This window comes from Mus pahari, chromosome 17 (genome assembly GCF_900095145.1).
Source record: "Mus pahari chromosome 17, PAHARI_EIJ_v1.1, whole genome shotgun sequence".
Lineage (NCBI taxonomy): Eukaryota > Metazoa > Chordata > Mammalia > Rodentia > Muridae > Mus > Mus pahari.
The window spans coordinates 17,585,243-17,603,085 of NC_034606.1; positions in this window are offsets into that span (position 1 = coordinate 17,585,243).

Sequence of the window (17,843 nt, forward strand, 5' to 3'; positions counted from 1 at the left end):
CACCCTTTTTCCAAGGCACAGGGACCATTGCTGAAGAGGACATAGAAAGAATGTAAGGGATGACTATTAAGAAAACAATATCTTCTGGACAGGGCAGGAAAGATGCATATATCAACTCATACCATGCACATCATCTGTGCAGGCTCAAGTCCCAGCATAGAGACTGGAGTTATACAAGCAAAGAAACCACTAGCTATGGAGCTATTGTCAAGTGTTACCTGCTGGGAAATTAAGAGCGAGTTTTCTCTAAGAATGGATCCCCTGGTAGGTTGGTCACATTTCATTAGAAATGATTTTGTTCCCTTTACAGATAATGACAAAGACCCTTTTTATTAACTGCAACACCTATTATGTTATAGCATGAGTTCTATAAGTTATTGACAATGGGAGATAAGGCTGAGATTCAAGAGATGAAACAATGGTCTATCATACATGGATTTAACCTACCTGTACCTGCCCGATCCTAGCATGTATAATTTCAATGTTCTTACCATATGACAGAATCTCAGGGTGATTCTTAAGTCTTTTGATTGGATTTTTATTAGATAAAAAGGCATGATGAAAGACTTTCAGGTGGTTTTCAAAGCTCCCAGGGCTTTCATTAACCAAATTATTGAGATAGCTTGTCCCATCGCCGAAAATGTTAGAAGCATGAAATTCATGGTATCATAGGTATATATGGCCATAATTTCATCCAGAGGCAATTACTGGTGAATTTTAAAGCAGCTCCTGATAGTATTTTAGACCTTAGAGGAGATTGTGCAGTAGACCACTTCGTACGATAAAAGATATCCATCATGAAGTGATGATGATCAGAAATAGTGGTCTAATATCCAAACAGCATTTGTTGACTCCTACAAAGATGGTGATGTCACATACCTACCTCATTGTACTGAAGCTTCTCCATCAGTTTAAGCCTGCATCCTCATGAAAGATTTCTTATAAAAGAGCTAACTCAGAAAGAAATAAAAAATTATGATTGAAGCTTTATGCATTTGCAAACAACTAAACTGGTCAGTTACTGCATTGCCGTCCACTCTAGAGTGGAAAGCAGTTTGTTGTTAAATTTGTATGGAAAGGAAATTGGCATAAAATACAGATAGATAAGATTTGGAGCAATGGAAAATAACTTAGATAATCTGGATGGAAGCAGGGAAGAACAATATTTGATCATTTGTGAGGTAAAGAAAAGTGATAAGATTCACATGTGTTGTTAGGCACCAAGTGCAAGGACACGTATGCTTTCAGAAAATGGTCCAGCCTTCTCTGAAGAAGGTACCCAGTTACAAGGTAGTGGGATAGCTCAGCCTGTCCAAACCAGATGGATCCTCCCTCTTGCCCACTCCAGTGATAGTAAAATCAGTCTATGAGCATAATAGAATGGTTGCATTTGATAAAGCATATGCACATTCCTAAGAGCTCATATAAAAATGCATTTAGATACTTTCATTGGTGGCTTCTTAGCAGCTCAGCAGCTTCACCTTCAGTATGGCACCATCTGTCAAGAAAACCAATCATCTCATATGAAAAAGATTTTATCCAATGCCTCCCACCATACAAAGGACAGCAAGTTATCCTTACTAGAATTGACAATCTGGTATGTTACGTTTACCACACATAAAACTGTCCCCACAAAACCTCATCACCCAAGGAGTTGTGGAACACTAAAATTGTCAGTCTGGGATCTCTAGCAGCAGATATTCAAATGACCCAGGCTTGTGATCACAAGTGACCCCAAGTAATGTCAGAAAAGGGTGTAAAGTAACAGAGAGAAAAACTGGCCAACTGGTAGAAGAAGGAATATGTAGGAGTAGAAAGAGAATTGGAGGCAGGAAGAAGATGGTATAAGAAGAGGGAATGGATGTCATCAATATGTGATATATACACATATAAAAAACATACTGCAATGAATTGGCCATAAATTAATAGGTACCCATAATCATATTTTTTAACATACAGAAAAATAAAGCTAAAATGACCAACTTAAAGTTCAATGTTGAAGTTCACACAATCTTTATATTCAGAATACTGTCTTTCCCGGTAGCCTTTTACTAACATACAACCTAAAGCACATACCTTTTTGTTTCTTGTTCTTATTTTTTACCGTTTTTTAAATTCAGTTTTAATTTTTTAATTATTCACTTTGCATCCTGTTCACTGTCCCTCTATTCTGATATTTTGTGTACAAACTGTATATCAGACTAGAGAGGTATGTGGTATGTGGTGCAATAATAGTGTAATACAGATGGAACTTTGGCTCATGAACAAAAATCATACAATTATAACAGAAATTACAAGGTCCAGAAAACAGAATGAAAATGAACTCCACTATAATATTGCCAACCTAAGCATCTTTTATGGTGTTTATCTGCTTTTTAAATGAAGTAAAACAACTCTTATTCAATGTATACATTCTATCTGCAGTCATATCACACATTTAAGTTGAGTTTTACTGTTCATACACTAGCTTGTACAGATGACATGACATATTTTTATAGTGTTTTTTTTTTTAATGCATTGCTGGCCAAACAAAATGAAGAGTCAAATCTCAGTCAAACAGAAATGTTCCCCTGAGAAAAGCACAGTCCTTCAATTTAGGAAATTCTTCCAGCCAGAAGTGTAATGGGAAGAGTAAAGGGGCCATTCTTGGCATAGTGAGCACGCTCTTACTCTCTTGAGCTTGCTCTGTGGGGAAGTAGACCAGAGTGGAATGAGCAACAAATCTGAGAGACTTTCTCTCATCTGTGGAATGGGGTCACCAAATGAGATAACAGAAGTAATTGGTAGATAATGTAAGTAATGTTTGTGAGGAATGAGAAAATAACATACAAAATCTTTTAAAATCCCAGTGTTCCCAGAATACAGAAAATATCCCACAAAACAACCTAAACATGTATTTTGCTTGTTTTTAAACTGGACACTTTCAACTAATACTTTAATTACTCCTGCTATTTGAAATGACTAAACGAAAGACAGGTGCATTATGAAAAACATTTACCATTTCAATAGATCCTTCTTGCAGAGTTCAGCAGTTCAGTTAGAAAATTTTCTTCATAAAAATTAAAACTGTGAAATATCACACACACACACACACACACACACACACACACACACACATACCTCTGTCATTTTGATGTCAAGTTGTCTCAAGAAATTGCGTTTAAGTTTTGTTTTCTTTCTTTCTTTCTTTCTTTCTTTCTTTCTTTCTTTCTTTCTTTCTTTCTTTTTTTAAAAAAAATTACTTTATTTTAAATTCTATGTATGTCTTTTTGTCCCTGTGTGGGTATGTAAATACAATCACAAGTGTTCCAAAGACCAGAAGTATCAAATCCCCTGGAACTGACATTGTGAGCTGTCTGATGTAGCTGCTGGAGCCATACAGAGGTTCTTAACTTCTAAGCCATCTCTCCAGCCAGCTTTGTTTTCAATGTAGAAGACATAGCATATCATATCAATGAAGCCATACGTCTTGTATAATAATGCAGAAAGAGAAAGGATAACCAATTCGCAAATACATATTATGATGACAAAAGTTGAGCCCTTCAATGAAAAAAAAAAAATTCTGTTGGAAACAAGAAACAGCAGAGAATGTGGGGAGATGACTACTTTTCACAGAATCTTGAATGACTCTGAGTCAGCAATATTGACAGATCTCTGAAGGAAAAGAAGTGGATAAATCTTGCAAGCATCAGAGAAAAGTTCTCTACAAGCGTAAGTGTAAGTTCCAGAAGAAGCACGTTGGCCATGTTAAAGGAAGGGCCAGGAGAAAGAGACTTATAGAAAATGAATAATGGACAAAGGAAAAGAAGCAGGTAGCGAGCAACACATAATCCCTACAAGGAATTTGACTGTTACACTGAGTAAGATTCACTGTGAGTGGAAAGCTCCAAGATAAGGAAACAGGATCGGTGTTGATTTGAAAAGTACTGTTCTACTCTCTGCTTTAGTAATAATCCCAAGTAAAGATGAGAAAGTAGGAACAAAGCTACTGCCCACACATAGAGAAACTATATTGAGGACCAGCGAAAGGTGTTAGTACAGTAGGATTCTCCTTATACTTTCATGATAGAAAAACAAATCAATATGATGTGTGACAAGATGGGGCACAAAATGGAAGACAAATTCAATGAAATTCAGTGCAGCCAACTGAGAAAAATAGACATGGTCTTGTTGAGCTGAAGAAAGTCCCAGAGTAGTTTTAAATATGAATGCATCTTCAAGCAAAATGTCATTAGAGTCTGGAAAAAAGTTCCACCTGACTAACCAGCATAGCGGAGTATTTGAGATAATCATATTAAATGTTTTCTTAGCTCTCTGGTTTTTTTTTTTTCAATTTTATAATACTGTCAAAGTACGTTACCATGTGCTAGCAGTAATTGAGGCATTCAGTACGTTTTACTTCTTGCACTGTTTACTGTTCTGTTGTCTACTTCTTATTTCTCAATGATTCTATGAGCACTCTGGTTTCAAGTTACTGGAATGGACAAGGTTGGAAACTGGCTTTTTTTTCCCCATAGGACTTCATATTCCATACACCATTTCCTACAATATGGTGACCATATTCCTCTAAAGATGGAAATCGAGGGTTTGGAAGGACAGATTTCTCAAAGCTGAGTGTGTTGAGCATTTTGACTAGAACTTTGAATAAAAGATTTCCAGGAATTTTCTGATAAAGCTCATTTTAAAGTTGCTTCTGCTATTAGAACATTCTGCCATCATTGTTGGCAGAGTTTCTTTACAGAGGAGGAAGAAAAGGAGCCATCGCCTCTTGCTCCCAAGCTCCCTGAACATATTTAACTGACATCTTTACTACTACGTTTTCATAATTCTATTGTCTTGCCTAACAGAGAAGAGTTGTTTTATATTCCTCATTCCATTCAATGCTTTTATTGAAAGAAAATTCAGTCAGAAACAATGTCAGTGGAGGCTAACCTAATGTGACCAGGCTAATAGAAGCTTAGCTCTGACAGTTCTGGAAAGCTGGCTTTGAACATACCAGAATTTGTGTCTATCTTATTTCTAACAAAGGAAAGAAAACTCATAGCCATGCTTCCAGTTGTGTGTGTGTGTGTAATTCACTAGAGAGAGGGAGGAAAATGTTAAACAATCATACTTTGCATGCCACAAGTGGATGTAAGAATAAAAATATTAGCAGTGTCTTGATAGGAAAAAAAGGAAAGGATGGCTTATGCAATAAGAGGAATGCAGAAAATGATGTTTGAAAGGAATAAAAGCAAGTAAAATAAAATTGTGTTGATATAAAAGGAAAATTATCCCAGTCATTAGCACAGGAAAGGTAAAAAGAATGGCCATGAGAAAAGGGGAAAACAAGTCCACAAGACATGTAGGGACATAACTCAGCTACTTGCTGTTCAAAAGAGAGGGACCAAGCTTGAATACAGAGAACCCAGAAGAGAGCTGATCATGGTAATGTATGCCTGAAATCTTAGTATTCATAAAGAGAGATGGGAGAACCTTCCAGGAGAATCTCGGGGTATTTCTGAGCCAGCTACCCTGGCATATACAGAAGTAATTAACAAAAGAGATCTTGTCTTAAATATGATGGAAGAAAAAAACAACACTCAAATGTGTCTTCTGACCCCCCCAACTTGTGCCATGACAAAACACACACATACACACACACACACACACACACACACACACACACACACCAGAATCTTTAAAATTCCATTTGACTAAAATATGCTCAATCTGTAAGAAAAAAATTAATTTCAAATTCAAAAGTGGATCTTTATTTTTAGCTAACTTTTCATTTCTTGCTAATCAGGGTGAAGGACATTTTCTTGTTCAGGATACTTATTCAAGAGAAATACGTCTTTGCACTTGAATAAGGACTAATGGAGAAGTGTATTTTTAAAAGTAGAAATAGGTTCATCTAAACAATAAAAATGTTATACCGTAATCAGATGTTTCATACCATAATATTTGTGGTCGATGAATTATGTCCTAAAAATTGTTTCTAAACCTTTTCCTGAGTTGTCCAATTTCCAAGATATGAACTGAAATACAATAACCATAACCAATAATTGAAATTGACATCTCAATCGAAACACCCTTCAAATGCGCACACTTAGTTTATATTTCCACTTACTGCTGAGATTTGTATGGAAAACCTCACGCATTCAGAGTAGATTATTAAAAGCAGACATGAGCAAAGTCATTCAAGCCTTGTCGCAAAGCTGTTCAATGTTGGAGGGTTTTGCCAATTCAGACTACATAGAGAAGAGACCCTTAAGTTTCCTTCCAATTACTAGCATCCCCAAAGTAAATAAACTTCCAATTACTAGCATCCCAAAAGCAAATACAGCAAATTACAAATTTTAGAATTTAGAACCACATAGAAAATTTGAATTGGTGGGCTTCATTGCCACTAGTGCCTAATGTGGGCAGGTGCTATCCAACCCATTGAGGGACTGGTTTGAGCAAGCACAGAAAAGAGGGGGTATTATCTGCCTGTGCATCCTTGAACTCAGAAAACCATTTTCTCCTACCATTGGTCATTGAATTTCTAGTTCTCAGGCCTTCACAAGTAGGCTTCATTAGGCTATAAACTTTACTAGTTCTTATTTGTTAGACATCAGAGTGTGACTCATTACCTACCTTCCATAATTATGTAAGCCAATTCTGACAATGAATAGCCCTACGAATATATATATATATATATGAAAGGATATTCAAATCATCAATATATGTATCATTTATTCCCCTATTACCTACATTATCATCTGTTATCTGCAACATTTTCTATTAGTTCTGTTTTTCTGAAGAACTCTGGCTAATACATCTTTTCATTTTTTTATAATTACTTTTATTTTATGTATGTGGGTATTTTGCCTGCAAGTATGTCCAAGCACCATTTATATGTCTGGTATACACAAAAGTCAGAAGAATTTTGATAGCTTGGAAATGGAGTTGTGAGGTGCCTTGTGGGTACTAGGAACTGGATCCAGGTTCTCTGGAATAGCAACAAATGTTCTTAATGGCTCAGCCATCTCTCCCATCTCTTAATATTTCTTCTAATATGGAAAGTTGAAATTTGTGATTTATTTACCATAACTATGATAATCTTTTAAGCCTTAGAAGTTTGGTCAATATTCCTTTACATGGGAAGCACATTTTGGAATTTGTTGAACTGTTAACATTAGTACTCGCAAATGAAAATATCAAGTAATGACTTTTATCTCCCAACCCTCCTGTGTTATGTATATAAGATTTTTAAATATCTGGTGTTCATCTTTTATTATTATTCTTTTGCTCCATTGCTAGACATATTTCCAAATTTAAAAGGATTAGAACATTAGTAACAACTACATTCTATTTAATACTTATTTTATTAATTTATTGTAAATAATAATTATTAATATTTTCAATTTATTCACCAGCTGAAATTTCATAAATTTCAATTCATTATAATCTCAAACACAATGACTCAGGATATTGAGCCTAAGTGGAGGACCAAAAGCCTTTTAAATTGGATATGGCGGCACACAGTCATAACTGCAGTACTTGGGAGGCAGGCAGGATGCAAAAGATTATGATTATATTTTAGATTAGTCTAGGTGTGACAAAGACAGGATAGGAAGGAAGGAGAAAAACAACAAAATTCTCTTTCTTTCTCTTCCTTTTTTATTTATTTTCTCCCTTTTGCTATTTTCATTGTATGGGGTGCACAAATGCATGACCTGATCTTGAAATTATTTTTAGATAAATACCAGTAGCATTGGCAGTAGGAACCATGAACCAGTCTATTGATTGCCGTGTGCAGTCACTGTCTGATGACACTGTAGTTCAAAGAGGTAGCACTCGGGTAACTGTACCGAAAGAATCTATATTCCTGCCCATCTATTTTCTTATCTACCTAAAAGATAATGGGCTAGCTTGTGAATAAGGGTATTGAAAAAAATAAAGAATGAGCCAGACCTTTAAGAAGTACTAAACATACCAGATCAATAAAGACTGACACCGATTCTAGCTGCATTTGTAGCAGAAGATGACCTAGTCGGCCAACAGTGGGAATAGAGGCTCCTTGGTCTCCCAAACTCCATATGACCTAGCACAGGGCAAGGCCTGGGCCAAGTAGTGGGAGTGGGTNCCAAGTAGTGGGAGTGGGTGGGTAGGGGAGCAGGGGTGGGGGGGTATAGGGAACTTTCAGGATAGCATTTGAAATGTAAATAAAGAAAATAATAATAAAAAAATAAAGAACTGAGTTTTGTATCTTCTCCAAATAGCACACCAATTACTATTAACGAAAGCTCTACTTCTGTTAAGAAATGTTTTTGTTTTGTTTTGTTTTGTTTTGTTTTGAGACAGGGTTTCTCTGTGTAGCCCTGGCTATCCTGGAACTCATTCTGCAGACCAGGCTGGCCTTGAACTCAGAAATCTACCTGGCTCTGCCTTCTAAGTGCTGGGATTAAAGGCATGCACCACCATTGCCCAGCCTGTTAAGAAATTTTAAATCATTTTTCTAGCCAGTAGATCCACGGATAAATACAATTTGGGGATTAACAAATGCCTCATGGATAATCTAATATTTATCTCCAGAGATTACAATATTAACAAGGTGAAATTTCAGATACAGCCATAAGAATTTAACTTAAGAATTTGATGTGCAGAAATTCCTGAGTTAGTCATATTTTTAAAAACAATATGGAGAAAATGGAAATTTAAATGGCTTATACCTTATGAGTATAAATGTCATTTGTAAAGTTCAAATGGCTTATACTTTATGGTGCCATTTTTAAAATTCAATTCTCATCAATTGTTAACACATGATTTAGATACCCAGAAAGACAGGGCAAAACCATAATGAGATTCTCTGGTGTTAAAGATAGGCATTAAGAGGGGTACCCCAGGTAGATTTTGGCTACCCCATTCTGTATATTTATAAAAAGGAAACACAGACACAGCAAATGAATGCACAGTGGCTAAGAGGCAGCAATGACATTACAAACATAAGGTTGTGTTTGTTTACAACATTAAATATTTCTACTCTGCATTCTGGGAAATGTGGCAGTTAAAAGAATTATTTTGAAATTTAATGCCAGGTACATTGACTCTAGGGAGATAAACTCATGTAGTGACTTAATCTGTAGTATAGCTTAATGTTGCACACACTGGACTCCACAGATATAGAATTAAATTTCTATTTTATTAAGTAATTTATTTATCTTATATCCTAATTGCAGCTTCCTCTCTTTCCTCTTATACTAACTCCTCCCTCTAACCTCACTTCCCCATCTTTCTCTGAGCCTCCTTTTTCTCAGAATAGGTTCAGAAAAAGGGAGGCTTCCCATAAAGTTAAATTTCTGAAACTACTCCAGGTAATTCTCTGAAACAAAATATTTAAGAGAAAGGATCTTAATCTGGATCAGAATACCATTTCCCAAATTTTACTGTTGGATCAGGAAAAAAAAAAAACAACCCCTAATTATATACATACTGTTCATATTTCCTGAACCATTTAAAAGATGTGTAAGTCATCATGGGGAAAACACTTGATCACTTGGAATCTTGGTTATTTACAAACACCAAGCCCCGCAAACAAAACAACAACAACAACAACAAAAATAACTTAGAACCCAAACTGCTTTAGTTCTTAATATTTGAATATAACAGCTGTAGGTCTCTAGAACACTGGTTCCTCGTAAGGATCTGTCACAATCACCCAGCTAATGTCACAGTCACACAGCTAATACTTGCTGGATGTATTCTTTGTCTTAGAATGGTTTGTGTGCAAGAAATACAAGGGCAAACACAAGACAAGAGTCTTCCCGGAGCCAACAGCCTTGTGTGAGGAAATGGACCAGGTGTTAGTGGGTTACTGAGTCTATTAGGGTGCCCCCGGCCCTCATACTCACATTCACGTTCCACAGTCAGTCGTTTCCCCTTTCTCCTTTTAAGAAACAGGAAATGTAAATGAAGAAAATATCTAATTAAAAAAAAAAGAAAAATACTGCAAAATAAAAGAAAGGAAGGAAGGAAGGAAGGAAGGAAGGAAGGAAGGAAGGAAGGAAGGAAGGAAGGAAGAAAAAAGACTGACACCGAAGCACACAGCAAGTCCCTCTACACACACTCTGGGAAATGACCTGACAACTGCCTCCTCTTGATATGAAACCCAGCTTTGGCTGAACTTCTCTGGATTGCAAAACCTGCCCAGCCTTTCTGATGGCCCTGCTGATCTGCCACTTGATAGTCAACACAACCTCTTCGAGCACAAACTGCATGCTATTCTATCAGAGACCATGCCAAAGTAGATAGAATGAAAACAAGACAAATAGTCACAGATTTTTAAAAAGGCAAACACTAAAGCAAGAAAAAGGTCCAAGGTTCAGAGTCTCACATCTTTAGGGAATACGTCCTACAGAATGGCACCCCCTCATTATCACATTGTGGACACTGATGGGAGAAGATTCTACAGCCATCCGCTACTCTTCTTATAGCAGAATTTCTAAACAAGGGCACCTAGCAAGAAAACATATGTACATAGCAGAAGGACTGTATAAGATACTCACATTTCCCCCTCTTTACTATTTACAGTTTTGTATTTCATTGCTTTAAAGGAATTTTTTTCTCTAAGTAAATCTCCTTTACCTATTAAATTCCACTGACACTTTGCATGTGAGCAAACATCTTGTCAGCTAGAAATTTCTATCTGTTTGATTAATAATATAGCAATAGAGAAAATAAAAAGAAAGAAACTATAAAAAAGCATTAGAACTAATCCTAAAATATCCCAAGTTGCTAGTAACTGATGGCTGGCGCATTGATTAATAGCATGAAATAAATAGTGAGCAGCTAATGCCATAACAAACCACTGGGGTTTATTACACCAATAATTCTGTGAAACTCCCAAGTCTCAAGAACCTGTAGTTGAAATAAACCATAATCTTTAGGACCCTCCTGCAGTGGCATTTATATACATTCGTATATTTCTCCCTTCTTAAATACATTGCTTATGTGGGAAACCGATAGATTATATACACTTAGTCAGATAATTGAATACCTAAGGTTTATTTCTCTACCATGTGCTCATGCAAACGTTATGTGGAATAAGAAAATCCAACAAACTAACATTTTTATCTGTCAGACTCCCTCTCAAGAACAAATGTCATCAGAGCTAAGATGTGAACTAGCCCAGCACAGAGCGGGATAGAGACCTAATCAAAGAACACAAATTTGAACCCTACAAGAGGAAACTATATTAAAAACTAATATAGCTAATGTGCTAAGCCCCCATGTCAGGTAGGAAAAAAAAGAATAAAATATTTTTTTCTGGAGTGCCCTTAATAGAATATCCTAGAATATGAACTTGAGCTTCAGAGGGAGTAGTAAGAAAAAAACAATGCCTTTTGAAGCAATGTCTACATCAATACTAAAAGTTTGTCATAGTGTGGAGTCAAGTTATAGGGTACTTCCAAGGAGGATACATACAGCAGTTGATGACATATTAGACAGTACAAAAAAAGTAATGTCTAGTTGTCAGTTCTTCTTTTTCTTCTTTTCTTTCTTTTTTTTAAATATATTTTCTTTATTCACATTTCAAATGTTATCCCCTTTCCTGGTTTCCCCTCAGAAAATCCCCTACTCCCTTGCCCCCCCCCCCGGTGCTTCCCAACCCTCCCACTCCCATTCCTGGTTCTGGCATTCCCCTATACTGGGGCATAGAGCCTTCACAGGACCAAGGGCCTCTCCTCCCATTGATGACGGACTAGGCCATCCTCTGCTACATATACAGCTAGAACCACAAGTTCCACCATGTGTTTTCTTTGATGGGTGGTTTAGTTCCAAGGAGCTCTGAGGATACTGATTAGTTCACATTGATGTTCCTCCTATGGAGTCCGTTGTTCTTAAACAATGCCAAACCTTCTTTCATCCCTGTCTTCTAGATTTCTGCCCTTCTCATTACTTGAGCATGACAATACTTATGTGTAGGCCCAACCTCAGTCTCCTTAATCATCTGCCCAGTGGTCCCCATCTTTTTATTAGTTCCTTCAATACATTCTGTCCTCTCCCCTCTCCTACCCTCCCCTCTCCTCCCCTCCTTGCTGCTTTCTCTGTCTCTTTCTCTGCCTGTTTCTACCTCTCTGTCTCTCTCATGTTTGCACAGACATAAACACACATAAACATGTATGCACTCACATGTGCATGCCTTTTGAGGCAGATATGATCTCACTTACCCCAAGCTGATCTTGAATTTGTAGTTTAACCAAGCATGACCTCAAACTTCCATCCCTTTGTCTCTAAGTTCTGCGTGCTGGAGTTAAGGATGTATACCACCAAGCCTAGTTTACATAGCACTGGAATACAACCCAGAGCATGATAAATGCTAGGCAAGTACTCTACCAAGTGAGCTATATACCCAACCCCCTTTTCTTGACTCATTCTTCTAGTTCTTAAAGGAAAACATTTCTCTCAGTTTTTAGCCATTGCTCTATAATAGTCATAAGGAAAAATTGTATTATTTTTATCTTATGCCAGGAACTATACTGAGTCCTTTAAAAATATCATCTCCTTTATTTTTCACAGTTACATCATAAAACATATGCATGAACCTGTATATGTTGTAATTATATCAAGACGTTGCAGTATGTCCATAATTTGCTTAGGACCACACAGTTGACAAAGCAACAGCAAATCTCAAATCTATGCTTACCTGACCCAACATTTCAGACTTCTAGCTACCAGTGGTACAAGCCTTTTCCCCATGAAAGGCTGAAAGCTGACTTTGAACATATAGAGTGATAAAGCACCCTTCTGATACCCTAAGTACTGTCTACTATGTGTTTGATTCTCCTTCAGAGATTTAGATTTATACCCTAAGACCATGGCCAACAGGCCAGTATACACCAGGACTTCAGCCTACTGATATATTCCACATGGTGTAGCATGTTCATTATATCGTATCTAAGTTTCCTTCAATACCTGCAGATAAGATGGGGCATCAATGATCTATCTCATCACACAAACACACACACACACACACACACACACATACACACACACACACACATGTGTACATATATAAAATTTGTTCACTTTCCTATTTTATCTGAGATGGTCTTAAGATGAACAAATCCTCATATATCTCTTTTCAGTATGCCAAAGAAATCACATATGAAGAATTCTAATAAATATAATGATAAGGCTCTCTGTGTGACCTCATAGGTCATCAAAAGAGAAACAAACACCCTTAGTCTCAGTCTGACCTTTTTGTTGTTGTTTTTCCCACAGGACGAGAGCCTGTGTTCCTAAGGATGCTGAACAAGACTTTATAGATAGTAAATATTCTTGGGACCAGGGTAGAAATCTCCCTACTTACCTCTGATGGGTCCATATTCCAGGTCAGAATTAGTGTTCAATATGTTCCTGTAAATACAGTTAAAGAAAGGATAGGGAACTAAGAAACTAGGTAAAACCAGCAGATGCACAGACTACGGGGATCCGTAACTTTAACAGACACCTATCAGATGAATTATCGATGTATCCTAGTACATGTTAACTTCAAAAATGGAAGATCAAAAGAAGAAGAGAAAATAAATTAGGATATAATAAGATTTAATTTCTTTCTGAGAAGTATCCAGTCTCGTTATCTATATCCCTGCAAAGTCTTTGGTCATAAATAACTCATTCACCCAAACAAGTCTCACCCAAAGACATACAGGATATTCAGGGTTTTTTTCTATTATCTTGCTCTTGCATATTCCTTTTCCACTTTAAATTTAATTTATCATCTAAATTATTCCCACAACTTCTTTCTTCACACAATGGATACAAGTCCAAAAAAGGAAAGCTCTATCCATGGAATCATGGCTAACTTATGGCATATTTAATGCTACCCCTTTTTAAAGACAAGTCATTACACTGTATCATGGCTATCCTTTAAAAAATATATATCTTGTATAAACTAGACTGGCTACAAATGTATAGCGGTATGCCTTCTTCTGTTTTTCAAATGCAAGGATCACTACATGTGATGTCATACCTTGCTAGCATATGGATTATTTTAGAAATGTGACATTTTACTCTCTTCAGCCAACATTGTTTTTCATTTAAATAAAAAGATTCTCTAGTGTAGATCCTTCATGTTAAATAGTTTGTGGTAATAGAAAGCATTTAAAACCAGTAGAAGAGATTTTCCCATTAGAAACAATGACAGAGAGAAACCAGATAAACATTGAAGTAGGAAAATAGCTTGTACCATGAATTTCATGGGAATGTCCACGGCATTGCCAGGGGTTTTGGGGAGAAGAAATTGGTGGATGATGAAGTGGAGGAAATATTCCTTTAGCAAATAAGTGTGAATCCCAGGAAATCAAGAATTATCTAGAAAACTCTAGGTTGTAGACATTGAAGAACTAAATTGCGATTTAGTAGGCCTGGGTTTAAGCACAAAAAAATATCTTTCAAAAGCATTTTGAGGACCCTCTATTTATAGTTAGAAGGTTATGCTGTGAGAATCACTAAGGAAGAATGTTCTACCACAGTACTTCTAAAGTTTCAGTGTGTCTGAGCAACCTTCCTTCCCCCATTAAAACTTAGTAACAGTTTTCAAATGTAACATTCTTTAGCTTTCTAAGACCTTCATCTTATCAAAATGATAGGTGATCCTTTTCAGATGACTAAAAATACAGGAACAACGGTTTTTAAACATACAAGGGGATCCCCTAGGAGATCCAAAAGGCACATAACTGACACCTAGATACTATTCCCTAGAATTCTGATTGTTTCAGCATCTTGTATATCAGGATTTAGAAAAAAAACAGAGTATCTTAATGTGAAGCAAATGAATGTCTCTCATAAGGCAAAAATTTATCCTATACCTTCTGATCTAATGGTTAAATGTTTTAATAATCAAGCCAACTTTTAATGACTCAAAGCAATAAAAGTTTGCTTTTTTTGTATTATAGACAGTCCAGTTGTGTCTTAGTTAGGGTTTCCATTGCTATGAAGAGACACCATGACCTCAGCAACTCTTATAAAGGAAAACATTTAATTGGGGCTGGCATACAGTTTCAGAAGTTTAGTCCATTAACATCATGAAGGGAAGCATGGCAGAGTTCAGGCTGACATGGTGCTGATGAAGGAGCTGAGAGTTCTACATCTTGATCTGAGAGCAGCAAAAGAAGTTGGGCATAGCTGGATCATATACAACATCAACGCCTGCCTCTACAGTGATATGCTTCTTCCAACAAGGCCACACCTCCTAATAGTACCATTCTCTGTGACCCAAGCATTCAAGCACACAAGTCTATGGGGACTATACCTATTCAAACCACTACCTATGATATCTCTATTGGCATGGCTGTCGAGGAAAGTCTCCTCCAGATAAAGACTTGGAAACCAAAGTGATTTCCATCTCTGGCTGCAGGATTACTCTGGCGCCTTGTAGTTGACACAGGAGAGATGACGGGCCATGTCCTTCAGATTCTTCACAACCTTAATCATCCTACCAACCTGAATAATCAATCACATGAATAATCCAACAACAAATAATGGTAAAGAAAGTAGGTGGCATGAATAATTTGTTGCTCTGAGTGTGTTTCAGACACCACACTAGAAGCAGGAAGAGCTTGCGACAAATATAAGCCAAGGTGTTGAGATTAGTTATTTTTACAATAAGGTTTTTGACCAATGCAACACATAATAAATAAATCTCACATTAGAATATCTGTTAGAAGCTGAAAGACTATCGTCCCTGTTTCTGTTTTACCCAAAATACTATATTCTAATTCAGCAACCAATAACCATTTACTCATCCACACCTCAGTACCACAGAACATCATAGATGGCATTGAAAACTGTTTAATCGAATTGCTTTTGAAGCATGTATATATTCTGAGCTAAAACCCTAATTTACTTAGGAGAAAAACAGAAGGACCAATGTTTTTAACCCTTCAGGTTGGTATGGAAAAAAAGGAATCTGCTAATACCACATTGGATCATTCAGTAGTACTTCAATGAACTGACACTACTACTTTATATATTCTTTCCCATCACTATATTATCATAGATGAATTCTGAAAATTCATTCCAGAGTTTCTTCCAGTAATACATCGAGTCTCCATAGCAGAGTACTCACCTCACAATTTTCCCATATAGCCCAGAGTAGCTGGTAAGTGCTGGGTAAGGAGACGTCTTCTGATAAATACCTGTTGAAGCTGGGTTCACCACTGGTGAATGTGACAACCTGGGGCTAGCTGTTGCCTCAAGTGTTTCCTGTGAAAATCATTGCTTCTAAAGTAGCTATTGCCCTGAGAAAAAGATATCCAAAAATCCTCAAGGAACTCGCACGAAAACATGGAACTATTGCAAAAGGAGAGTCAATTCAGACTCATGAAAATGATTAAACATCTTCAGAACATTTGTGGGTTTAAAATTCCCCATTGGTTTGAATCAGTCTTTTCACCTTAGCATAAAACATGCGCATACACACACACACACACACACACACACACACACATGCACACATGTACACACACAAATCCCCAACTGTAGATTTAATTATCCAAGCAATCCATTTTACAACCAAAGATCTACATTCTACAAAGATTTGACCCATTCAAGAAGATAACAAATTGTTTGGCTGGTTTTTTTCATTTGTATTTTATTTCTTGTGTGTGTGTGTGTGTGTGTGTGTGTGTGTGTGTGTGTGTGTGTGATACATGTTTATCTATTTGTACATAAATGTGTATGTACAGAGACTAGAGAAAAAAAATGGGTTTCTGCCTCTATTGTTCTCTGTCTGTCTGATTCAGAGTTTCTCACTAGCCCAAGAACTAGGCGGGATCTGAACAAGCCCTCGCATTGTCATCTCTGCCTCCAACACCGCAGTGCTGGATTTACAAGTTCACACCATCATATCCAGCATCTTACTTGGGTCCAGGGGTTTGAACTCTAGTTCTTATGCTTGTATAGCAAGCACTCATACCGCTACGCCATCAATTCAGACAATTTTCAGGGATGTTGGAAAGTGAGAAAATCAAAATCAAATCTAGTTTCCCAATTTCCAAACCACAGTCATCTAAAACTAGTTATTCATCTACCCAATAAAGTCAATAGTAACAGAACCAATGTGCACGATAAAAATGGCCCACGTGCCTGCAACATCAATTAAAATCTTAAGACATTTTTGTAACTAAGGAAGCACTCATATATTATGATGTGGAATGCAAATTTTTCCTTACTATGTGGTTACAAAGAAATTTAAAATGTTTGGTGGGCTGCTTCAGACAATGCCACTAGACCCCTGAGGCTAATCGTATTTGCTTCTGAGGAAACATATAAGACACATTGCTCCTCTCTATGCTATAAATGGCCATTATGAAATGCCAAGTAGAGACATTATTCGAGCCCATTACCGGAAATCTGTCTGCAAAACTCTCTTCAGATGCAATAATGATTTAGGCAAGTCAGACTTCCCAGAAATGAAGAAAAGTGCTGAAAATAAATAGAAGACAATAAATCTCTTAATGGTACAAAGGGGAAAAAAATAAAACAGTTATGTTTTATCTGGCAAACATATCATGGTCACTGTTTTTGGTAATTCTCATGTTTTCCATTCTGTAGAAAGGAGTTTAACCTTGAAGAAAATTCAGATTGCAGTTCAGAACACAATGGCCCAGTTCAGCTTAATCTAGGATATAGAAACCAGCCATCTGCAAAAACCTGTGGGTCAATAGTCACTCTAGGTATCTCTTTTTAGGAGTTTACAATGTAAATTATGTGAACTCCTGAGGCTACAAAACATTCAAGTTAATCTCTATCTATGAGGGCACTACGGGAATTGTCCTTAGATGGAGAAAGGGCAGCGAACAAATTTGCTC